The sequence below is a fragment of the Paramisgurnus dabryanus genome, chromosome 1 (assembly GCF_030506205.2).
Source record: "Paramisgurnus dabryanus chromosome 1, PD_genome_1.1, whole genome shotgun sequence".
In the NCBI taxonomy this organism is placed as follows: domain Eukaryota; kingdom Metazoa; phylum Chordata; class Actinopteri; order Cypriniformes; family Cobitidae; genus Paramisgurnus; species Paramisgurnus dabryanus.
Window position 1 is genome coordinate 30988761 of NC_133337.1, and position 27145 is coordinate 31015905.

At 36.8% G+C, this 27145-nt stretch overlaps 1 protein-coding gene across 1 annotated transcript in view; it reads right to left on the reverse strand.

Moving 5' to 3' along the window:
• The window catches only part of plxnb2a.1 (plexin b2a, tandem duplicate 1), a 133919-nt gene that overhangs the window by 54516 nt on the left and 52258 nt on the right, over positions 1 to 27145 (reverse strand). Inside the window, exon 2 of the mRNA XM_065289785.2 lies at positions 20145 to 20222. The gene's annotated coding sequence lies outside the window, so the exon portion shown is untranslated. The remainder of the gene's footprint in view (positions 1 to 20144; positions 20223 to 27145) is intronic.

The window sequence follows — 27145 nt, forward strand, 5'->3', positions numbered from 1 at the left end:
AGTGCAGGTCTATAGATTATAAATGTGACTGGTGTAATAAATGTTATTATTTCTATTAGATAGAGCAGAAGCAGGAAAAGTGCCTCTCTTTCTATTTCTCTTGCCGATTAAAAAAAAGCTAAATCCACTCATTATTTCAGATTCAAAAGTCTACTTGCTGTCCCAGTGACAGGGGACTTTACATTACAGCTTTGCACTTTGTAAATCTTGAGTCATCTTGAGCTTTGCTCGTTCATTGCAATAGGTTTTAGAAAATATATGGTTTATTAATAATAATAGAAAAGAGCCAGTTATCGCCATAGAAACCGCAGGCACGCTGAAACTTCACGCGAGCTTTAGCGCGGTAGTGCTCACGGCCACTCTCCGTTTGACTCGGGTTTTACACACAATATTAATCAGCCTCGGGACCCGGAGTAATTAACTATGACTGACCCGGACTCGACTGACCATTTCAAATACAAACCCGAAACCATATGGGCCGCGGGTGCTCCGTGAAGTCCTCTAATGGTAAAACTTTGCTCAAGTTCAGAAACATGAAGGATACAATGTGACACGAGCTTGTTCGCGTCGCATGATCTCGCATCCCAATTCATTGAGAAACAGAGCACGTGAACGCACACCGAACTCATTATGTCGCACACAAAATGTCATTATTAAAGAGTGTCATCATCACGGAAAAACAAAAAAGACAAAATTTGATGCCAGATATACTTGGGCACTTGTTAACCTGGGCAGCGCTGCACAGCAATGTGTGGGAAACACTGTGACAAGAGTGTGCAGGCGTCAGTGTGACTTCGACGCGCCATCTATGGGAATACTGAGATAAACTAATTTCAGGACAATAGTAACACGGCGTTAATATATATATATATATATATATATATATATATATATATATGAATCGATTTTTGGAATTCTATGAATCGATTCTGAATCGGCAATGCTTGAATCGCGATTCAAATGTGAAACGATTTTTTTTTTGCACACCCCTAGAAAACAGCGGTCCTGACTCCTGGCTTTTTTCTATAAATTTGGCGCACGGCACGCGACATTGCTGTTCGGGGTTACGCTCAAATAATTTTCTTCAAAAGAATCATGCTCTGGCTCCGACTCGATTGTAAGAGGCTCATTACCTTAATTCCGTCTTCGGGTTCGGACCTGATGTGACGGAAGGTTGATGTCAGAGCATTGGTTATGATCTTCGGACGGATCAGGCATTAACTTAACATTCTTAACGAAAAAGTTATTAATCGTTCTTTTCCCTCTTCTCTTATCATCCGCGGCTACATCCACTCTGTTTATCTGATGGACTCACCTCTCTCTCTCTCTCTCTCTCTCTGACTGGAGCGCACACGCATTTTTAAACGTACACACACGTAAATCTGGACCATTGCTTTTTCCCTCGAACTCCTGGTTGCACCAGTGTGACCTGATATTTTTTTAAGTCGCACCATTGAGAAATTAAGTCGCATGTGCGACCAAATTGGTCGCACTCTAGAGCCCTGCATTTTCATTTTGAGGTGAACTAATCCTTTAATGCACTGCTTCAAAGATATGTGTGCTCCCTGCCCTGTTTTTAACAGTAATTTATGTGGAGAAAATCTTTTATAGAATGTATTGCTATGAAATATAATTTTTGTGATGACTGTCTTTACTAAGGAGAGACAATCCTGAGTGCAAAAAAATGGATGCTGTCGATCGAGGGAATCCCACTTGGTGCTCACATGGCGTACTTCACCACTGCCTTGGCCGCTCTCTTCGCCTGTTACTATGTATTCAACCTAGAGTATCAGGTGGAAGGCAGCACAACACTGGAGTTTGTTCAGAGGTATTTTTTTTATCCTAAATAGTTTGATTGCAGTGAAAAAAGCAAATTGACAATTGAAAAGCTGTTCAAAATTATCTTCTTCTTTTAACTCTTTCCCCGCCATTGACGAGATATCTCGTCAATTAAGAGAAAACGCTTCCCTGCCAATGACGAGATTTTCCGTCTTTCCGCAATACCGCTATTATCCACCAGGTGGCGCCCTTCCGCAACTTTTTAAAACCGGAAGTATTGCCCTATGGCAAGCTGCTGCATGTCCGTGTCTGTTTTAAAGATCGCTCTGAATATGATCTCTATGAAAAGTCCGTCATAAAAATGGAATTATCTCTGCTTTTTGCTCAAAATATGGTGTTTTTGCAAAAACCTACCCATATTCAAAAGCTGATTACAAAAGAACCACTAAAGGTAGGATGAAACGGTTTTTTTTTTGTTTGAAAGCAGAGGGTCTATTCTTTCATTTGGTATATTGTATGTTTATATATTTAAAGAAGAACATTTTCTGGAAGGCATTAAACTTTGGTGAAAATCATGAAAAACGCTGGCGCTGGCTGGCAACTTTTTTTAAAAATGCTGGCGGTGAAAGAGTTAAAGGACAAGTTCGGTATTTTACACTTTGTGTAAGATGTTTTCAGATTGTTTATGATGAAATAGAACGGTTTTGACTGAAATTTCGACTGCTGCCCCGAGAATTTTCGGGTGTTTGTTGTTTCACCTCCCACCTCTATAATGTGTGTATAGGTGCACAGGAACAATCCTTCCTAAAATGCATTAAACTTTCGTTTACAAAGACGTGAAACTCACCGAGTGGTCAGGGGTGTTCACTGATATGCTCACACAAAAATCGCTGCAAAAGATGCTTTCCTACAGGTGTTTTAGCATTCGTTGTAAACTTGTGGACCTATTTTTCCAAACCCCTCACACCCCCGTACATTTTTCCGCTGAGAGCTTAAATAATAAACACTCCAGCCCAGTTGGTGGCGATAATCCGCCTTTGCCAATTGCAAGAATACAAAGTTCCCGATAAAACTACGATAAAACCTGTTGGAATGCGTCTTTTGCAGCGATTTTTGTGTGCCCATATCAGTGAACACCCCTGACCACTCGGTGAGTTTCACGTCTTTGTAAATGAAAGTTTAATGCATTTTAGGAAGGATTGTTCCTGTGCACCTATATAGCCATTATAGAGGTGGGAGGTGATACAAGAAACACCTGAAAATTCTCGGGCCAGCATCATATGTCGAAATTTCAGTCAAAACCGTTCTATTTCATCATAAACAATCTGAAAACAGGGCTTTAAGTGTAAAATACCGAACTTGTCCTTTAAAATTAGGGCTGTGAACCGACACTGGTCTCACGGTTCGGTTTGATTGTGATTACCATGTCATCGATTACATTCGATTCGATATTACAATGCATCGCTATGCACCGCATTCTCAATTTTAGATTTTTCTTCAAAAGTGATGTGTGTGCTTGCCTGTTCCAACAGTGACATTCCAGTTGGAAAAGGAAAATCTGTCATATTTTGGATAAAAATAATTGGACTAAAATTATTTAGGAGCACAGTGCGCGAGTGACAATAAAATGATGACGTAACTTTATTTAAATTAGAGTGACGATTCGCAACCAATAAGCCAATCACTGAAATAGTGTGGGAATGTGTGGGAACTGCTGGATTTTAAGTGAGAGAGTAAAGTGACTCCTCCCAACAGTGCTAAAAATGTTATAGGCAGATATGATGACGCTACTGCAGCACGCATCAAGACAGATGAGCGATCTATTCATCAAGCCAACGCGCAAACTGTCGCATATGAAGTGAAAGTAAGTCATAGAAAGTAAGTCACGACCCACGGTTCGGCTTGCATGCGATTCACGGATTAACACACAAAATTTATATAGGGAAAGTTTATCATTTGCACGTGTTTCAAAGGTTTGCAAATGTTAGCATTCAAGTGATTTTAAATAATTTAACCGCAAAAAGTGAGCAGCTTTCTGTACACACGTGGTTGAATGTGTCCGGTCCAGCTCCAGTCAGACGTGATCAACCCTATGCCATTCAAAGATCAGGTGCCTCATTTATAAAGCATGCAGTTCCCACGCAAAGGTTGTGATTAGGGATGCACCGATACTGGTATCGGGTATCGGCCTCGATACCACATTTTCTAAAAAAAATAAATGAGACCCCTGAACTCCCCTGAAGATTTGCGCTGCTGTGTCTTATAGCGCTTTTCCATTGCATAGTACCCCACGGTTTGGTTTAGTTTAGGTCAGGTCAGGTTACTTTTGGGAGCTTTTCCATTACTGCAAATTAAACAACAAAAGGCAAAGAGGAAATCCCTAAGAATCGATTTTGAATCGACCAAAAAAAAAAAAAAAAAAACGATTAATCGAAAAATCACATTTGTGGCAGTGCGCCACAGCATCAACACCGGCTGCCTGCCACATTGCGTTTCGTTATTGATTTAAATAGTGTTAAAAGAAAATGAATAACTCTCCCTCCATTTCTTTCAGCTGCCAAAGCGATTTTTTTTGTCCGAAGTTCATGTCGTACATTCAGAGATTTTTTCCCCCTGAATTATCGCTGGGTGTGAATTGTGTTAAACATTGTGCCTTATGTACTCTGAAAATTGTTCCGCATCAGCTGACATAAAAACACTTTCAATAAACAAACAAAACTACCCAGTGATGAAATGTTTCCTGTGTTGATAAAAATCTTGTGCCGTGTCCTAAACTCCCAGGATAATAAAACGCGTGCCATAGTCCACTAATGACACGTCTGATTCTCAAACTAATGACTCCTTTGAACCAATAACATTTAATGAATAGTAAAAACAAGCAGAAGTGAGCAGCTTTCTGTACACACGTGGTTGAATGTGTCCGGTCCAGCTCCAGTCAGACGTGATCAACCCTATGCCATTCAAAGATCAGGTGCCTCATTTATAAAGCATGCAGTTCCCACGCAAAGGTTGTGATTAGGGATGCACCGATACTGGTATCGGGTATCGGCCTCGATACCACATTTTCTAAAGTGCTCCTACTCGTTAAAAGTCCCCCGATACCTGGAGTCGATACCACGGTCTGAGAAATGTCTATGTTTGAGCGGCGTGTAAGGGGTTAATGCCTCTTGTGTTGTCCAAAGAGGCAGAGTTTACAACAATCTGGAAAACTAGTCCTTTGTTTTTTTGTTAAATTATATGATTAAAGCTGTTACCTGTAAATTTAAATCATGTTTTTTTATTAAGTACTCTGTATCGGTATCGGCAAGTACTGAAATGCAAGTACTCGTACTCGTATTCCAAAAAAGTGGTAAAACCCTAGTTGTGATCTATAAAAAACAAACTTGACGGTAGAATGTGCGCACCTATAAGCAAACTTTTGAGCTGTGGCTACGCACATTCTGGAGACAAAAGGAAAGACACAGAGTGCGTTTACATGCACAGTCTTACGCCGATTATGCTTAATAAACTGATCATGTGGGGTCATGTAAACGCGTAAAACAGTTTTCTTTAATCGGGGAAAGCTCATAAACGGCGTAAGCAAAAACCGATCGGCACAGGTAGTTTTTTGCTCATTACGCCGATTTCGCGTGGCATGTAAACACCTTAACCGGCTTTCTCACGGTTTTGTCCATGTGCGCATATCTCAGCGTATGAAAGATAAACGTCACACGCGGAAGTAAGTGCAAAGTAATGCATAAAAGTCTCCGCTCGACAATAGCAGTTGGCAGAGAAACTGTGAAAATAGAAGCTCATGTTACATTTACAGGTTCTGCAGACACGAGAAGAGATACAACTGTATAGCTTAAGACAGATATGCCGTCGGCTTTTTGATCGACTATTATGTACTATAGGTGGTGATGTCACTGCCTGCGAGAAAACTGATAATTCTCCAAGTCCCATGTAAACGCAGTTGACTGCATTGCTGGCTTATTGATTTGCATGTAAACGCATGAAAACAGTTTTCTATAATAAGCAGATTTTTAATAGTTATCCGCTTATTCTGTGCATGTAAACGCACTCACAGTTGGTGAGGTCGTGAATTTAAGTGAGATTGAAAAAAGTAAATGTCAGACGAATGATTATAAGTATAGATGCCACACACACATAATTTTACTCCATATCATACGTTAGATCCATGTTTTTTATGAAGATTAAATTCAGCAGTGTTATTTGTGCTTGTACTGAGTGATAATTGTTTTATATAGGCCTATATCTTTTTATAAAATCTTAAATCGAAAATACAATCAAAAAATCACTGTCACATTATAAAGGCAAAATTGCCAACAGGTGTGCATACGCATGGTTTTATAAATCAGAATATTTTATAAATCAGTACATCATTTGACGCACGTAAACTTTTAGTAGGGATCCTACGCACAGTTTTATAAATGAGACCCCTGAACTCCCCTGAAGATTTGCGCTGCTGTGTCTTATAGCGCTTTTCCATTGCATAGTACCCCACGGTTTGGTTTAGTTTAGGTCAGGTCAGGTTACTTTTGGGAGCTTTTCCATTACTGCAAATTAAACAACAAAAGGCAAAGAGGAAATCCCTAAGAATCGATTTTGAATCGACCAAATTTAAAAAAAAAAAACGATTAATCGAAAAATCACATTTGTGGCAGTGCGCCACAGCATCAACACCGGCTGCCTGCCACATTGCGTTTCGTTATTGATTTAAATAGTGTTAAAAGAAAATGAATAACTCTCCCTCCATTTCTTTCAGCTGCCAAAGCGATTTTTTTTGTCCGAAGTTCATGTCGTACATTCAGAGATTTTTTCCCCCTGAATTATCGCTGGGTGTGAATTGTGTTAAACATTGTGCCTTATGTACTCTGAAAATTGTTCCGCATCAGCTGACATAAAAACACTTTCAATAAACAAACAAAACTACCCAGTGATGAAATGTTTCCTGTGTTGATAAAAATCTTGTGCCGTGTCCTAAACTCCCAGGATAATAAAACGCGTGCCATAGTCCACTAATGACACGTCTGATTCTCAAACTAATGACTCCTTTGAACCAATAACATTTAATGAATAGTAAAAACAACCGATCTGTCAAACAATGAACTCATGAGACGTCTGTATTGGTGTATAACAAATTGGTAACACTTTACAATATGGTTGCATTTATTAAACTCTAATTAACTACATTAGTTAACATTAACTATTAATAAACTGCACTTCTACAGCATTTATTAATCTTTCTAAATGTTAATTTCACCATTTACTAGTAGCCTACATAATTTAAATAAAAAGTTCTATTTGTTAAAGAACACTCCACCTTTTTGAAAATAGGCTTATTTTACAACTCCCCCAGAGTTAAACAGTTGAGTTTTACTGTTTTCTAAACCATTTAGCCGATCTAATGTGTTTTCTTCTTTAATTTCAGGTCTCCAAGGTCCGGTCTTGCAAGAGGTCATAGACCTTTGTCAAGTGGCATGGGAAGTTTATTTTCCTTTCTTCTTTAAATGTTCATGCAAATGTTAAATATGTTAACATATTTAATGTTCAATGTTTTATTTAATTTCAATATTGCCATGGTGTTATTTATTGCTCTTTAGAATGTGGTAATAATCAGTTATTGAAAGTAGTTAATTTTTTTGACCGTATTGTATCAATTTGCATTATTGTTAGGTCATAGCGACCAGTCATGCGGAACTAGTGAATGAACTAGTAGCAGTTTGCTCTGTATGTTGCATGTTGTCAAATGTCCATTATCCCTTTATGTTGTACCTGTTTCGTCATTCCTGTTCCTCAAATGATTTTAAATAAATAACTATTAACAATTTTCTAATTTTCTGCAGTTAAGTACAATGTTTTAGAATATGGGTGACTTTATTTTTTGATGATGCTAATATTAAATCAGAGTGATACAATACTCTGTTATCAACTGTTTATAGTACTGTATTGCAGAGAATACATTAAAAACAGTGCTTAACTGTTTTTTAATGTATTGTATGCAATACAGTACTATAAACAGTTAAAATCAGTTTTTTTATTCTACAGTAAAACAATCAATACTGTAAATAGAACTAAAATCACAGTTTTTAATTGTTTTTGTTTTCACGGTGTATACACAAAATACTGTAAATGTAAGTACAGTAACCTTACTGTAAAATTTATTCACAGTAACTTACTGGCAACAATTAGCCAGTAAGTTACTGTAAATACAACTAAAATCACAGTACTTAAATGTTTTTGATTTCACAGTAAATACATAAAATACTGTAAATACAACTAAAATCACAGTATTTAAATGTTTTTGATTTCACAGTAAATACATAAAATACTGTAAATACTACTAAAATCACAGTATTTAAATGTTTTTGATTTCACAGTAAATTCATAAAATACTGTAAATACAACTAAAATCACAGTATTTAAATGTTTTTGATTTCACAGTAAATTCATAAAATTCTGTAAATACTACTAAAATCACAGTATTTAAATGTTTTTGATTTCACAGTAAATTCATAAAATACTGTAAATACTACTAAAATCACAGTATTTAAATGTTTTTGATTTCACAGTAAATTAATAAAATACTGTAAATGGAAGTACAGTACCCTAACTGTGAAAAGTATTCACAGTAACTTACTGGCTAATTGTTGCCAGTAAGTTACTGTAAATTTCACAGTAAATTTTTTACAGTGTATGTGCCAAAAGCATTAGGTTAACATCACTCATATCATCTCATTTTTTTGATGGAGGTGGCATTTTGCAGGTTTTGCATGAGCTGCTTATATGTTACTTTAAAATGGATGTACATATTTCAGTTCAAGCCATTGTGCTGCTTAAGCTGGTGGGAGTAGGCTAATCACTAATGCTAGTTCATGTGATAGAGCAGGGGAAATCCCTAATCTGTATTAAAATATTTTTTAGTATTTTCCCAAGCTTACCAGCAAAATAATACAAACGTTCTGTGTAAAGTCGGATGTGTGATATCTCCGGCATCTGACCAGATTGATTTACAAGTTACAAATACAGTAAAGCCAATGCACCATTACATAAACACAATAAACGCACAAGACAACAAACATGGATAATTAATTCAAATAAACATAATAGTGCAACTATTTAGGCTTTGCAATTAATTAAATTCCTTTGTTGTGTGGAATATTCTTTTAATAATAAATTACTATTTTTGTTAAGCCAACTCTAATTCAAATTGAAATGTATGAATTAATAGCAACCAATTTATCAAGTTTCAAATGTTGCCCTTTGTCGGTTCTGACATGATCAAGCTCTCATCCTTTGGTTTTAACTACCGCAGGATCAGATTTGACATTCTGGGCCTTTTTGACCCAGGTAAGTATGAGATAATGACAAAGCAGAAGTTAGGCAAAGCGAGAAAGAGCAAAAGACTACTTCAGATCTCATTCAGACCGAACACTTTGCTGCGGATCCGTACTGCAGTCATAAGAAAGCAGGGAATTTGCAAGCTTAGCTGCTGAGGAGCTCAGTACCGCCTGCCTGGGATTCTGTACTGGCCGTAATGCTCTGATAACTTCTTAATAGGCTGTGGAGAAACCAATTCAACTTACAGGGAATAATGCAGAAATAACCTGACAGAAAGAATGGGGGAATGAACGAGTGAAAGACCCCATGAATCATAACGCCAGAGATTAAAAGGGTAATGAGGGTAGTCAAGTTTAGACTTGTGGTGGGGGAGATAACCATTAGGGTACAATTATTATAATTCAGTCAGGGGCATTTTGCACGAGTGCCTCCTGAAAAATAATTATTTGCGAACTACAATAAAAATGATCAACTGCATATCAATAAAAATATGAGATTGGATGTAAAGCACTCTTTGTTTCTAAAGCAGCTTTACTTCAGTCCTTTCAGAAAAATGTTTTTTTTTTGTGATTGTTGCAGGCAAAAAATCCTTGATCTTGCAGCACGTTTAAAATGCAATGCAATATTCTGGATATTTATGCAATTTTATTCGATGAACTTGCAAAAATTGCGCGGGAACTTGCAAAAATTGCGCGGGAACTTGCAAAAATTGCGCGGGAACTTGCAAAAATTGCGCGGGAACTTGCAAAAATTGCGCGGGAACTTGCAAAAATTGCGCGGGAACTTGCAAAAATTGCGCGGGAACTTGCAAAAATTGCGCGGGAACTTGCAAAAATTGCGCCGGACGTGGAACTTGCAAAACTGTGGGAACTTGCAAAAACTGCATGAACTTGCAAAAACTGCGGTCGCGTAATTATGTCAATTTATTATGTTCCCATGGCAACAGGGGACATGGCTGCACTTGTGTGAAGTAAATGCAAACATTTTTCAACTTTCTGCTAAGATATATGTGACTTTTGCTATAAAAATGCTGGAATTATGCAATCATGCAAGCCCCGCATATTTTATGCGCGAAAATCTGCAATTTATCATTAAACTTGAGGAGTTTATCCTGCATTTGATACGTAATGAACCGAAAGAAATATGATGGTAAATAATAATCTTAATACAACAGTAAGTAGTAACACATCCACTGACATAAAAATCTTTAAAAATTTGAAGCCAGGTAAAAATTTTTAAATTGAGGCTATAAAAATGGCTGGGTTTTTTTAACAATTGCTGCATAAATATTGGACAGAACAGAAGCCAGGTTAAAAATGACTCAATGTTGGATTGACGTTATAAGCAGTTGGGTTAAAACAATTCAGCATTGGGTCAATGCGTTAAAAATAACCTAGCCATTTTAGAGTGAATTTAACTTTATTTAAATAGTAAGGTAACTTAAATGTGCAGAAATATTACAGTAATAATTGCTTGTGTAAATAAAAGATCGATATATGGTGCGCCATAAGCAGTAAAAAGCACAAAAATAATTGGAAAACTCCTAAATCTCAAAGTCGGATAAGGAGCTTTGGTATGTGGTGGACTTCCGAAATAAGGTGGCAATGCGAGAATCGAAGCAGATCAGTCTACCTCCAACACACACAGGGTCTAATCCTCATGGTTCCTACAGTCAATTACTGAGAAATCTGGGCTGTGATATCAAATCCCATCAGCAATGAGAGTATATATTATATATTGACCTGTGAGTAGTCTTTACTGTCTGTGCCTTAGATATTCCTCTTTACAGAATGGAAATCAAATGGAGTATGGATTCAATTTATTAAAAGGCAAAGAAAAATATGAATACTAGACACGTTATCGAAACCACACACAGAACGCAAATAAAATCTGGGTGCTGGGAGATGCTTTGGTTTAAGCAAAACTGAGGAGGCAAGCGGTTTAACGCACCCAGAGAGCAGTATAATTTTTTAATAAACAGTCAGCCAGTGGAAGTGATAGGGGTTATATTAGCTTACCCTTTTTTCTTTTTCATCCTTTATCTATTCCTATGAGAGATTTTACAATTTGTGGGTTTTAAATTTCCTATTTCAGAGCAGCGATATCTGTTAATGGGGATTTGAAGGTTTCATAAGGGCAGAAAAGCGGAGAAGAATGCACAATAAGGCAAAAGGATAAAACCTCTGAGATTCTCTTCTTTTCCATAAATATGTTTACCCTTTTCCAATATATATCTACATAACACTTTTAATTTAACATTTTCCGTGCGGTCATAAACACACAGTCATGCATCTGTCAAAGCCCTAGAAATGATGACTACAGTGAAAAAACGACTTCTGTTGAGTAAGCACAAACATTCGTCTTCCTTCAGTTCATCTCTCATAACCCTTTTTTACTTAATTTAACTATATGTGTGCGTGTCTATGAATACTAGACGTATGATCTGAAAGTGTTTCTGAAAAAAAGTGAGATTTGGATGTCCGGCAGATTTAACTTTTCAAGTCTGAGGGCAAATTGTGTGTCTAAGATAGCTAGAGGAAGACGATGGAAGGCGAAGGTGAATCAATAGTCTTGTCAGAGCCAAACTCCTTGGCGAACCGCTAGGGACACAGCTGTTCTCGCAGCATCTGACAGCTAATTGTTCTAGAAACTTCCAGAAAGACACTGTGACAGTGAGGCAACACAAGCGTATGATTATCAAAATACCAAGTGGCACAGCGAAAGGTCAACAGAATTGTTAGGTGTCATACCTGTCTGTGTTTTTCTTCTCTCTAGACAGACAGAGCATAAGATTGGTGAGCAGAGCGAGGGTGCTTTAGAGAAGCACATGTCATGACCCCCAAATGCTGATAAAAAATACCTTCGACAAGCAATGAAAAATTTGTCAATTAAATATCATCTGGAGCCTTAGGTCCGTTTTGAAAGAGAGCTGCATATTTCCTTTCAGAAGTCATTTCTCACGACTTCTGACCTCAGTGCTCTCCATTCATCAACCCAGATCATGTGACCTGTCATACTTTGTAAAAATATAGTCTTACATTTTCCTGTATTACGTGAACAAAACATAACCTAGTCTGTGAGATCAAGGCTAAAGTCTCAAAGTTAATTTCAAACATTGAGGACTACTCTGTCAACATTAAAGATATCAAAGTGATTTTTTCACAGAATATTTTTTACATCATATAGGATGAAATAAAAAAATTACTAGCCAGGTCATGTGAGTGCTTGCCTGCTGTTGCAAGTCTTAGGCTGCGTCCGAAACCGCCTACTTCCATACTATATAGTAGGTGAAAACAGTAGGCGAGGCGAGTAGTATGACCAAACTTATAATATGCCGAAAACAGTTAGTGAAAAGTACCCGGATGATCTACTACTTCCGCAAGATCCTGAAGTGTTCATTTGATGGACCCTTTATTATCCCGTGAGTACCCGGGAGAGGAGTTGAATGAATGAAGAAGTAGAGTCGTTGTTTTATCCAAAAATGTCCAGAAGCGTTAAAGCAGCTCTATCCAAATGCAAACACGTATATTAAACAGTTGTCCCTAGTGGTTAAACTGTGCTTGTATAACGTCATTCCAGTTAACGACTAGTCTCAGCCTCAGACATCATGCCCACAGACTGTTGGCTAAACGTCTGATGTTTTTCGTACACTTTTCTGAAAACCATGTGAGAATGTCAAAGTCGTCTTTGATTGGTTGAAATAAACTGGATTTCAAGGAGACGCGAGTGTCACGATTAGTTTCGGTCCCTGGAAAACAAAGCTCTTACGTTCCATTTAGGAAGAGAATCAGTCATGTTCACATGGATAATAATGACCAGTTATCATGATCAGCCAAACATTGGATTCTCAAGAATATGCAAAGTTTGCGGCATAGACTCTCTAAAAGACGTCCAAGAGTTTTGCTTGTGGAGTCAAAAAGTTTGGTTCTCCTGAATTGCTTGTAGGTGTTACAAAGTGGAGAGATATGCTTTAAACAGATGTTTAACGGGACCGTCTCATTGGTGTGGCTGTTGATGAAGTGCACAACGTTGTTCTATGGTGAGTAATGTTGTTTATTTAGATGCTATTCAGCCGGCTCGTTACCAGACCTTCAGTATTGGAAATGTAAAACGTGAATCGGACAAGTGGTGCTCTTTAACAGTTTATGAGTAGGTACTTCATCTAATTCAGTACCTACTGCCACAAAATGTGATTTTTGTATGCAGACACCGTCACGATACAAAAGTGTTGCTATGGGTGTTGCTAAGGTGATCTAAGTGGTTAGTAACCTGCAGATATCCAGTTGGCAGGACATTTTGATTGCTTGCTCACTTGCCCCAATTCAAAAGAGCCCATCCACAATTTCTATCTTATTTTGGTCCCTAGACATGGCTGAGTGCAAGTCTAATGCAATTTTATATCCTCGATTGGAAGCAGTATTCATGTCCATATCACAAACGGCATGATGACAGAAATACTTGAAAGGTTTATACAAATATTTAACTTAAAGCATGACCAATAGCTTACTTTAGAAAGAACAACATTAGCAACAAATTTATTGTGTTTTGTTTTAATAGAGAGGATGAAAATTGGTAAAGTTGTGGTGATCAATTTATGAAGACTGAGGCAGATGGTCGGCCTGTTGGTCGAGCATGGCAAAGATGTTTTATCGAGTAAACGCTCAGACAGATACCAGCACTAATCCATTTACTCGTTCCTCCCACATTCACCTCTACACACCACTATCTCTCCTTCTCGCTTCCTCTGGGTCAGTTTACACCTGCCAGGCATGATGAGATTTTGACTCTCTCCTGTTTAAAATCCAACTATGATACAGGATCATCTCAAGAGCCAAATACATATCTTAACCACACTTAGCACCTCGATGGCGCTTAAGCCCAGTTCAGCAGATAAAGAATATTACAGACGTCAGGGCAAAAAATATCTCATCCCCTCACGCATGATTGGGCTACGAACCGTGGTAAACATTCCTTCACTGCTTGCATACTATGTCACGGCCTCTCCACTTGATCAAGGATCGTGGAATAGATTACAGCAGTGGGAAATTCTGGGATAGAGAAGAGCCATTAGTGCTGGGAGAGCATGTATATCCATCACACAAAGTCTTGAGAAAGACAAAAAAAAACGAAAAGACAGAGCTCCTTGTCTTCTTAGCATGCCCAGCAATTCATCACAACATTTGCCCGTCGAAGATAACACAATCCAGGTCTGCCAGAAACCTGCAAGTACCGTTTGACAACATGCTGAACTTTGCACACACTATTGCAAAGACTTACGGTACACGTTGACACGGGGCATAAGCGTTAACGCTTTCCTATTCACTTTTAATGGGTGACGTCATGCTTTGCCGAACTGAATTGTGGACCCGTCGGCGCTGCGTCACTCCTGTTGTTCGCGGCAGAAGTTGAACATTTCTCGACTTTTCAAGCATCAACTCATGCGTCAGCCAATCAGATCACCTTATGCAAATAGCCAGCGGAGAATGTGTTGCGGCCATTGTGATTGGCTATTGGCCACGCTTCAGACAAGCCTTTCGTCAAGCGATACCGCTTCCGTCTCGTGTGAATGTACCGAGCAACATCAGGTGCTCAGCAACGTTTGCCAAAAAGGTCTCTCCAACCCATGCAGTCATGTGTGATGATTTTGTTTTGTAGTTTCATTCCAAAAACTCATTTAACGTCAGTAGCAAAAAGTAAAGAGTGCAGTCTGGCATTATAGCAATGAAGTTTCATAAAATGATACTAATCTATATCCCCAAAATTGTTAATAATCGAGTATAGAGAAAGAGAGAAGTCGCTTTGGTTGCAGTATTCCTCATTTGCAAGTCTTTCGGAAAGAATAAATGCAAATGTAAAAGTACAAAAGAATAGTCAAATGTAAAGAACACGCATCTTCCCCCAATACCGCCTTCGTCTGGATCTATGGCTCCTTTAAACCCGGCTCGTATTTTCTGTTCCCAACCGTCTGGCTTCCCACTTCCATTGATTATAAACTGGGGGGAGGACAAGCGAGACTCCCCATAATTCTTCCCAAGCAGAGGTTCGATAATTTCAGGAAGGGCCTATATATCTAACTCCATTGCTTATTATTACACAAGGGCCATAATTCTCCAAGCTCTTGATGTATAAGACTGCAGAGTTTTACTCTATCAGTCTCGCTTGACAAAGCTAGGGCTCCCCACAACATAACTGAGCCATTGAAAACAAACGAATGTTGGCAGAACTCCTGCGGTCTGAAATTAACTTCTTTTCCATACCTGCCAATGGAGGGTGAACAGAGAATATTTACCAGCCATAAATATTATTTTTTTGACTGGCAATGAAATCATGCCATTATTTAAAAATATATATATTTTGTCCCCATGACAAGCAATCAATTTATGTTTTTTCTTGCACATTTGTGGCACACAGTGCATGGCGCTCTCTGTCGAACCTTCAGAGAAGAGATGAGCCAGTTTCTTGTCACAAAAATGGCAAGTTACGTAATTTTTTTAGCAGGACAGGTTAAGCTATCTATATCCATATACGTATCTATATATTTATATCTATATACAGTGCTCAGCATAAATGAGTACATGACATTGTGGAAAGAAATTATTTTTTGTCTAATGTCTTGTGACATTTCTTTACCATGTGGTGCCATTTTTTACCATTAAAGGCGGAGTACACAATGTGTGAAAGCCAATGTTGACATTTGAAATCACCTAAACATTCACACCCCTACCCCAGTACAACCTGGACCTTCTTTTGATAGACCCACATACGCAACCCTGGCAAGGATGTCGGTTAATAGACACGCCCCTTACTGCTGATTGGCTACAAGTGTGTTTTGGTAGTCGGCCCGACTCCCTTTTCCAAAGCGTTTTTCAAACATTGTGCACTCTGCCTTTAACTGGGAGTATATCTTTCAACTTAACCCATTAAATGCTTCAGTACGTAGTATCAAGTTATCAGCCAGCTAATTTAAATTAAATAAATTTTTATTTACATAAAAGTCTTTAAAAAGTTAATAGCACATTCAAACTACAGGGCTATCCGACACTGCTCCAAGCTAGATATGTCAATTTCAGTGACTCACAATATACTGTGTCCGTGTATGTTCGTGTTTGTTTAATTTTAGCGTCTAAAGGCCAAAGTATGATACATTTTTAGGTGTATGCAAGGGTCTGCGTACAGTGCACGTGAAGCAATTTACATCACCAGAAGAGTGTGCGCATACTGTACATGCACAGTTGGATTTTTTTAAACCCCAAGTAGATTGTATGCATAGGTTGATTGATTGCAATCGCTTGCACGTACAAGAGAATGTAACAAAGCCTATGAGATGTGTTGCATTTTGGCGCAACATGCATGCATTGAACGTCTGCATACACGTACAAGTTATAAACCGACAGTGTGTGTACATTCGCTTAAACATAAAAAAATATATACGTCGGGCTTATGGGTGGCATCCACCCAAGTACTTAATTCTTGGTTAATGTCACGTAAATTTATTGTTACTCCAGAACCTCACCCTAAACAAGATTTCTGCTCCAGTACGGTTCAGTGGCATTTAAATTCCGACGAGGGCCCCTAAAGACCTGTCGTTCAACACAGCTGTTTGAATAAATCATTAAAACTAATAATGACAAGACCTACAGCAAATATCCCAAAGTTTGACGTGAGCCTATGGCAGTCAGACCTCTCTGAAAAAGGACGCAAGGCATGCTAGCTGAGCAAAAGCAATAGAGAGGGTGTACACTATATACAAGTGCACGCAGTACACACACATACTTGATAAAATCCAGAGACTTCAGAGGCACTGCACTAATATTAAGTGTGGAGAAATCGATAAAGCTATTTTTTACCTCATGCTACTTGTGCCAAGAATACAAATTTTATTTTTTTGCATGAAAACTTTTGGGGATAGATTCAGAGCAAGTCTGTGACAAAGCGAAAGGTACTAAGAAAGCAGACAAAATTTGAAATAGAGCTGAAAATGAAAGATAATAATAATAATAATAAAAGATAAGACAAATAGCGTAAAAATTTGTAAGCACTATGAAATGTTTGAGGGGGGAAAAAATCAATTACTTTAGTTTCAATGAAGAGGAATTTGCTCATAATTCACTTCTAATACAACTACTTGTGATGAATTTCCTGTCACATCAACAGCATTAGTGGTTTGCTAGCAGAATTCCAAACAAACCAGATTTCACAGCACATGAAATAGCCTGAAGCAAAAACTTTGTCTCTCAGTAGAGGTGAGGTTTAGCTGGTGAACACGCACAGCTATTAACATATTAACACGCGATATCGAGCACTTCCTGTCTGTAATCACCTTGTGAAAAACAAGCACGCCTATTATCACAGTAACATGACTGACAGAACCTATTAATCCATGTCACAGACAAGGCAAAATATGTACTGAGGGCTTATGAATAATCGTCCGAGAGACCAAAACAACATTTACCAAGCACTCACTCTTGCTTTAGATGTTGAAAGCTAATGTTTTATATCTGTAACAGGAACTTGATGTTTAATGCTACTGCTTTAAGGAATATTCAATTTTTATAAAAAAAAGAGATAATTTACTCTTCACCATGTCATCCAAGATCGTATGAATTTATTCTCGACTAAACAAACATGAAAGTTTTGTGAGGAAAATTGCAGTTTTAATGCAGCTTCAAAGGGCTGTAAACGATCCCAACCAAGACATAAGGGCCTAACAAAACGACCGTAATTTTCACAAAAAAAGTAAAAATTTGTTTTAAGTTAGTTAATTGTTTAAAATGGTCCGCAAGTGTCCGTTTCACATATGTAATGCGTGACCTTGCGACGTAATTACGTAATATGTAAGGTCGCGCTAGCGCATCACACGGCTAGTGCAATACAAATTGTAGTGGTTTAAAAGTACTTGTTTATTTTTTGGGGGCGAAAATGATAATCGGTTCACTAAATGAGACCCTTATGGCTCAGTTGGGATTGTTTAGAGCTTTTTGATGCTGCATTGAAACTATAAACTGTTGAGGTCCCTTATATGGAGAAAAATCCTGGAAAGTTTTCCTCAAACTTAATTTCTTCTCGACTGAGCAAAGAAAGACATAAACATCTTGGATGTCATGGGGGCAGTGTTAATTTCGTTGAAGAAGACGAAAAATATTCGTCAACGAACCTTTTTTCACGGACGAAGACTAAATAAAAACTAAATAAAAGTCAGATATGATGACGAAGACTGTAACGAAATATAACTGACACTTTAGTCAACGAATAAAAATAAGACGAAAATGTTAGGGAGGGACGAATGGAGAAGAGATCCAATCAGAGCTACTCATTTTGTGGGGAAAGTTTTGTGGGATCCAATCAGAGCGAATCTTTGAGGGTAGGTTGATCTACGCAGGCAGCAGGCAGTAGAGGCATTTTAAAAACCCGCGGCAAAGTTCGTTTTCACAACAGGTTGTTTACATTATATTTAGTTGTACAGTCTTCGTTACCCAGCTTTGGCTGATTTTAGTTGAGTTCGCTCGTTAGCAACATGATAATGTGTTGCGGTGCACCCGGTCTGAAGACATGTCTCATTAACAACAACAATGTCAGAGCTAGCGTCTAATCTGGTCACACTTAAAATATGACAAGACGACAGCCTGTAAAAATGACTCATCCAGAAATACATGCAAAGGTAAACATGCACGCTAAGGTTATTTTATAAGATAAACCACAGTGTTTTCGCTAATCTTGGAATAACATAGAAACAAATGGAATACACATCAGAAATGCATTGATTGTATTGGATTGTCTGAATTAATACTGAGTATAAATATTCAGTGTCCTCAAATTGAATGAAATGTGTAACGTTACTATTATAGTATATGTTGTGGTTTTACATGACTGGAAAAAGTGCATGTGTAAGTGTGTGTGTGTGTCTCTGTCTGTGTGTCTGCGCGCGTGTGTATCTGTGTGTGCATGTCATTTAGGGAGAAGGCATATCTTTTTCAGGGACCATGTATATTTTTTAGGTAGAGCGGGCCTTATGCTTATTTTATGTGATATTATCTTTTGTGAAAAAGCCACGGTCAGTTTTTTTGACATTAAGAATAAAATAAAATACGTGTTTTCTTTAACAACCATTAAATCTGTCTCTGTATTGCATATTCAAACCTTAATACCATTCCATAACAGACTAAAAAACTTAAGAATAGACCAAGACTAAAACTCTTATGATATTTGGTCGACTAAAACTATACTAAGACTAAAATAATTCAGATGACTAAAATAAGACTAAAACTAAATGGTGTGTTATTCAAAAGACTAAGACTACATCAGAATTTGCTGCCAAAATTAACACTGCATGGGGTGAGTACATTTTCTGGATTTTTTATGAAAGTGAAGTATTCCTTTAAATGGACAATTCACAGAGAATTCACTCAGGGATTTGGGGATCTAAAATGACCGAAGGCTAAGGCGGTCTTTCCTTAGGATTTCTGTTTATTTGGAAAAAAAACGTTGTGGAGATGATGATAATGGAATTTTTTGGGTAAGTGACCTCTTTAATAACAGGTGAAAGAAAAAAATAGATGTTGTAATGAGAAAAGTCAGAGCTGCTCGTAATCTACCTCACAATCGGCAATTCCTCAGTGCCTTATGAAACAAATCAGACTGCCTGAGGCTCCAATATAAATGCACTCAATAAGTTAAAGGTGAAAAGACAGATTGTGTTTAGAGTATTGAGAGTGTCTGTGTTTTTTCTCCTGGTTGGTAGGTCAGGTTTCAATGTCCTTCTTTGTATAAAAAGCATGGAGCCAATCCTATACCGAAGGACAACAGGCAGCCAATAGCAGACATGAGTCAACATCAGAAGACCAGGGAGTGCCCGCAAAGCTGTTTAAGAGAATCCCGAGAGTAATTACCACACTCCTTTTCTTTCCCTCTCTCGCTCGCTGAAGAACTATTTATCCAATTATATTACCACTTCTCTATTGGCTCCGCCCTCTTTCTCTTTCCTACTACAGAATGCAATGTCATCTGCTCATTCAACACACACTTACTTTCACTTTTCCGCCTCTCTCTGCCCTCCGCCGCCTCTTCGGTTTCCTCTGATCCTTTTGAGGTCTGCTGCAGACACACTATAAGAACATGAGAGAGGGAAGAAAACGGATTATTACAATGAAGAAGACAGAGAAATCCTCACAAAGACCTCAATATGAGCACATTCCAATTCGGAAAGACGCTTTCACAAAGCCAGAGTCAATTACACCTCTGTATAGCCAATTCTGCAACTCAATTCAGTTCTTAAAAAGCTTAATTTGCAATGAAACCAATGAATGAATTAAAATCCTAAATTTGGACTTAAATTTACCCTGGGTTATTCCTTTAACCTCTTGAAAAGCACCCCCATTCTGGCCCGAAACCATGAAAATACCTACTTTCACTAAAAGGGCTGTTTTTACTAAACCTTTTATAGTATAAGCATAACTGTGGTATCATTAGATAGAAGACACTTTGAGCTTCGTTTTCCATGTTTCAAAATTATTTTAAGATAAAACGTAAAAAGTTAGAGAGGCTGAAGTACATTGTAATAAATTTTTTTTTGCATAACATCTTTTTTAACACTAAAAATCTTAATGATAAATATATGTGTGAAACCTAGAAATGCAATGAGGCCAAAGACACAAGTCTAAAGAAGTTATATTTCACGTTTGAAGTCAATAGACCCAAAAATGAGGTTCTTGCAAGAGTTTTTGTAAGACTAGTGCCTTTTCTAAGTGCCAGTCAGCCACAAAATAAAAGTCTTTAATTTTTATTTATAAAATGCCGTATCCACACCAGGAAATAAAGCTTCACACAAAGATCGTTGAATTCGTGTTCTAATTGGCTACACGTTCTGTCTATCAATATTTTCCATGAAGTCATTGGAGGAACGCGCGAGTCAGATGACGTCACGATCTTAGACAGCGCTGTTTGGATATTATGTATTATACTCCCGCCTACTTGTACAATCAAGTTTGAGCGCTGGTTTTGAACGCGAGTGTGCTCTCATATACAAGTGTTACGATGTAAATAGTCCTCAGATTGTATATTATAATCTATTACAAGACGTGCATCTGAAATCTGATGTAAACAATGGAAAATATATCCATATTTCACGGATAATACCCATTTGTGGACAAAAATGGTCATTGGATGTACTTTGTTGGAGAGTTTTTATGGGTTATTCACACATCTGAAACAGACTGGATTCGATTCGCGTTCCTTATACCAGCACAAAGGTAAGGAGTCAGTTTATATTATGCATGTTGTTATCTGGACTTCTGTAATAAAATACTATATTTATGATGCTAGAGCAATTTAATCTCAAAACGGACACCATACACTGATGCTAAACCCTTAGACCTTTTAAACGATGTATAGTAGTGTTATTATTATTGTTGTTTGTACACAGTAGGCTATATATATATATTGTTAGCAGCATTAAAAAAAACTGACGTCTTTCCGTCCGCGAGCTAGTGCGCATCGAGAGGTTAAAGACCCTTTTTAAATGCCATGTCTAATAGCTTGAGACCATCTATATGCTATATGACTTTTAAAAGCTGACCAAATTCATAGCTGACATGCACAGCAAAAAATGTACAGTCATTCTCTTGTGGGAAAATGAAACAAATAAACTGATGACTCTCTATTAAATACTCTCTATTAAATGCTCTCCAACCCTGATATCATAGCAACAGACGAGCAACCAGGCAAATAGCCCTTACAAAACAAAAGCTTATTAACTTTTTTTAAATAGCCCTTTGATATGTCCCACCCAAACCACAGTAAGCTCGTAGCAAATAAAAGGTTACCACGGGACAGAAAACTGCACTAGTCAAGTGACATTATGGGGTCTTTAAAACGAAAACCTTACAATATAATCAACACAGTCAAGTGCTGGGTGTGATGCCAATGAGTAAGAAATAAAACACAAAGTAATATCTCAGGAATGATGGGTGTTTGCAGCAATGTCAATCTTCGCACTGTTTGGGTGTGTGTGTGTGAAATTGTGTATGTGTGGGATGAATAACAGACACAAAAATTTGACTTGTCATGGACTATTTTTTACAGCTCTGGGTATAAACACAGAAAAAAAAAAATCAATAGAGGCCTTTAGATGCAGGCTGGATAAAGGCCTTATAAGGCTAAGACTATGACTATTAGTGCTGAATCTTTGTTAAAAATACTTGTGCACATATTTCCGGTAGTACCTGCTAAACTTGGTACCCAAGTGCCGACATCAAGATCAAGCTGGCCCGTACGCAACAAAATCAATGATGAATTACTGTAATGAAATTTGATATTTACGATATTAATTTATTGCTAAGATAAACAAAAGCAATGCACTTTGATTTACACTGAATTGACCAGTCAATGAACTGCAAAGTCTATTCAAATCCCTGCCAAACCACGTGGGAAAGTTTAAGCAACAGTCACAGACATTTTACTCCCTCTATTGCTTGTAATCCGCTTTGTTGTCGCTCATTTTATACATAAAAAGTATAGTTTTAATTTTAAACGTTTATTTTTTTACTCATTTATGCAGGTTAATGTGAAACTATGATGATAATAATAACCATCGCCAACTATCGTCATGAAAGCCTGCTATTGGCGATATGTCTGACGATCTTCGATACACGATACTATCTATGTAAAGTTTATTTGACTTGTATGTGTACACAGATGTTTGACACATATACGCATTGCGACAAAATGCAATGCATCTCCTGTGCTACATACTACGTTCCCAATGTAAGCGCATGTTCATCGCAAACTACGCGTGGTACAAAAGTTCTGCACTATTCAGAGGCCGAAATTTGCATAACACGCACTGTACGTGAACAATCGCGTATGCCACGGGACTATAGTTCTAGCTTAAGGGTTTACTTAATTACGTTTCATAAACTACTTAATTTCACTGGTATTGGTACAAACTATCATTATGCTACTGTGACGACAATATCAAAGAATTGTAATTATTCGCAAAATTGCTCCGCTTGGTGAAAGAGGGAGAAAGAGATTACAGGCGAAAAACTATGAGTGTAAACGGCAGACGTGTTTCATTAGTGCTAATGTCACAAATGAAGAGCCCCTGAAGAGCTTTAAACACACTGACACACACACAGGCACAGACATGCTCTCTTCTTGCATCAGTGGATGGGCATTTAACCATGTCTACAGACTCCACACTTGTCTTTCTTCTCTCACGGTGATCCTTCTGTAAATATGATCTAACACACACATCTATATAGTGCAATACTAGCTGTGCAGTATATGCTGTACGCTGCAAACTATTCGTTAAACATACATAAATAATACATTGTGTGAAAGATATTTGCTACACTGTTGCTTTCACATCACATAAAATTTTGAACTTTTTATTATTTCTAGGGCTGTCAATCAATTAAAATATTTAATCTGGTTTAATCGCATGATTGCCGTGAGTTAACTCCTGATTAATCGCATTTTAAATCGCACATTTATGGAAAAAAACCCTTTAACTACCTCTAAACCAAATGGTTGAGCACATTTTTTGTCAATATATTTTATTGAAAGGAGTCTCTAACTGATAGAGCCATCTCTACCATCTGTATGAGGTATGTTATGCCAAAAAAATTCAGTAAATGTCAGAGTGTCAATCAACAGCAACACTTCTTTTTAGATGGATGTCAGAGACAAAGAAATCACTCCTGCCATGTAAACCTTTCTTGGTGAAAGCATATTTTTTGACATAGTACACTGTAGGAGCCCTAACTTTACAAAATGATGTAACTTGGTGCCATGAGAAAAATTAATTATGTATGAATAGTTTTGCAAAAACATGCTTAACCAAACAGTTGATTTGTCACTTTATGGTAAAAAAGTAGAAAAGCTAAGCTAATGTTATGGATCATCCATATCAGAATGTACACTGTAAAAAGTTTTTCTGTGCCTTAGTAGATTTAACTAAATAAAATGAGTAAACTGGGTTACAATTTTGTAATTTTTTTTTTTTTATCAAAATATGAGTTTAAATTACAGAATAATTTAAAAAATTTGAGTAATTCTTAATGAACACTTCATTGAGTAAATTCAACTTCATTTTATCATTTATAATCCACCTAATTTTGTAAGAAGGAAATTAACTAAATAATTTTGTGTTGAAACTAAGTGATTTTATTATTAAACATAACTAACTAGGCAGTGGACTCGTAGTTCCCAGCATGCTTTGCACGGGACTGCATTTGGACAGTATAATTTGAATTTAAACTTTATTTTATGTGTTTTTAACTAAAAAGAAAGACTTGTTAGTGTTTAATGTTCATTTATCTTCGAGATATGGAAGAGTTTCTGTTTTTTTCTTTTGAGTTTTGTAGTTACCATTGTTCAGAAGACTGGTGCTTGTAAGTATGTTGCGCTTTTAAGCTGCCCAAATGAAACTGAGTGGGTGCGTTGATTGAATAAACGTTTCGTGCCCTCATCTCACGGAATAAAAGAACAACAACAAACCATAAATAATATAATAATACAATTAGTTAATTAATCAGAAGACATTAACTAGTATTTTGTCATTTAAAATTTACCTATTTTAAATAAGTCTGTTTATAATATGCTGATATTTTTGACATTGGTTGTACTTAATTTATTTGCTTTTTTTTTAAATGCTACTTAATATTTTTGCATTCATTGAAATGAATATTAATACATATTATTAAGTTGTCCTTACTCAAAATATCAGTTAGTTCAATAAACTTACAAAAATTAGTTGGAAAATGTTGCCTTAATTTTATTGAGTTAGATCTAAGTAACAGTTTTTACAGTGTACTATTTGCTGAGAAATATTAATTTCTGATCATTCACAACTTTAAATATAAACCCCAGGTAGTTAAAGGGTTAATTTAATACTTTTCAAGTTTTTAATAATCTAATCAACATCGGTGTGTGCACAAATATGGATGCTTTATGTAAATTTGAGATGTTTAATGACTATTTAGAGCATTGGGATTATTAGACGAGGGCTTATGTACTTACTTTTAATTTCGACCAAAATCGCGTTATTAATGCGTACATTTTGACAGCCCCAATTCTTTCAATTTTGTTTTAAAGGATGTAAGGACTTACATCCTTTATCACATCTTGCTCCGGTATAGCTTAGTGGTACAACATTGCTTTAGCAGCGCAAAAGGTCATAGGTTCAAAGCTAGGGTTGGGTACCGAAACGCGGTGCCATTATGGCACCGGAACCTATATGGGCGGTACCTACCGGACCGAATCAGAACACAGATTTCGGTGCCTCATTTCGGTGCCTCTTTAATGCATGAACAGTTGACTGAAGTATTTTGCTCTCTGTAGCGCAAAAAGCATAATTACACAAGCACAGCACAATCGCTAGTTAAATTATAGTACACTCATATGGTGTAAATAATTTCCTGACTTACTAAATTCACGTGAATGTGAAAGTCGGAAAGCTTTGATATAATACATGGGATTCAAGTTTGATTTCTTCGCTTAACTTAGGTGAGTTTGTTCATATTTTACATTATTGTAGCTTTATATTGATAAAAAAATGTAAACCAATCATGTGTTTTGAAAAATCTAAGGATCTTAGATTTATTTATGTTATAGGGCCGGTAAAATGTTTTCCGTCTATTCGTTTTTGTTAAATGTTTTGTTTAATATAAGCAAGTCATTTTACTAATTTATTGTTGTTCTGTTTTAATAAAAAAAAAATGAACAAATAAGCATTCGTAGTAATGAAAAATTATGTCAATTAAATTTTACATTTATTTAATTTTAGTGTTTTAACGCAGATACCATCCGTTAAATTCGTTTTATTAATAAACAAGCAATATAAGCAAGTTTGTAATTGGAGCTACTATTTTATTGGAGTTGAGTTTTTCGTCAAGAGTAATAATGAACAAACATTAAAAAAATAGTTTATTAATAAATGTAAATATTAAATAATCTAATGTTAAAGATTAAATGTAGCCAACTTTTGAACTTTGCCAAATACATTTTCATTTAAAATATGCGCTGTGTTTAATAAGTTTAAAATGTGAAAAAAATCCTCATCTGCACATCCCTAATAATACAAAACGAACAAATTTTGTAAAAACATAACGTTATGTCCAGGTTATTTTTATATTCTGACTTTAAAGAACAATTTGGAAAATGAGAACCTCTGAGGAGCGCGTGAATGCCGCAATTGATCTGACGGCAGCTTATTTTGCTAATATGGTAACATTTCTTCATTTCTTCATTTGCTAAAACGTATTATCTCACTAATGTTTTATTAGTACTTCGGCTTATATCGGCCTGAGATGGACCGCGGCAGTCACGGGTGTCAAGTTCATCGGAGACAAGCAGAAAGCGTCAAAACGTGAATGGTTTCACAAGCCGAGAAAATATTTGGGGTGAATGCCAAATGCCGTTTTTTGCGTCAAGGCACTTCACGAAGAGGATGTCACATGAACAGTCGATCCAAATAAAAAGAAAAAGACGCTGTATTTTATTGCTCTATTTGCAAAGTGTGTTTAATTAGCCACACTATGAGACACAATTGCGCAACTTTCTCTAGAGTTCAAGAGATCTGATCTTCGAAGGGAATAATAATAATAATAATAATAATAAGTTTAATTTATATAGCGCTTTTCCATAGCTCAAGTACGCTTCACAATAACAGTTAGGAGTAAACAGTAAATACATACAGTAGCAGACAATGGACAATAGGGAGGATCACTTTCGATTAGAACTCGCCCTTTATCTTTTTGTGAGCGGCAGCCGCTTTAACCAATCATTGAACAGATTATTAACAACCAATCATAGAACATTTTTCTGAGCTCAAAGTGGAGTGTTGAGAAGATTTATTTAATTCACAAATCAAAAATCTTATAAAGAAGAAATCAAGAATGCAGGTCTTAAAAGATGATGGTGCTTTAGGCAAATCATTAATAAACAAATTATGACAAACAGATAAGAATTTTCATTGTGTTTTGTGCTGTACTTTCATCTACCATCTTTTTGTGACTCTTTTTTTCAA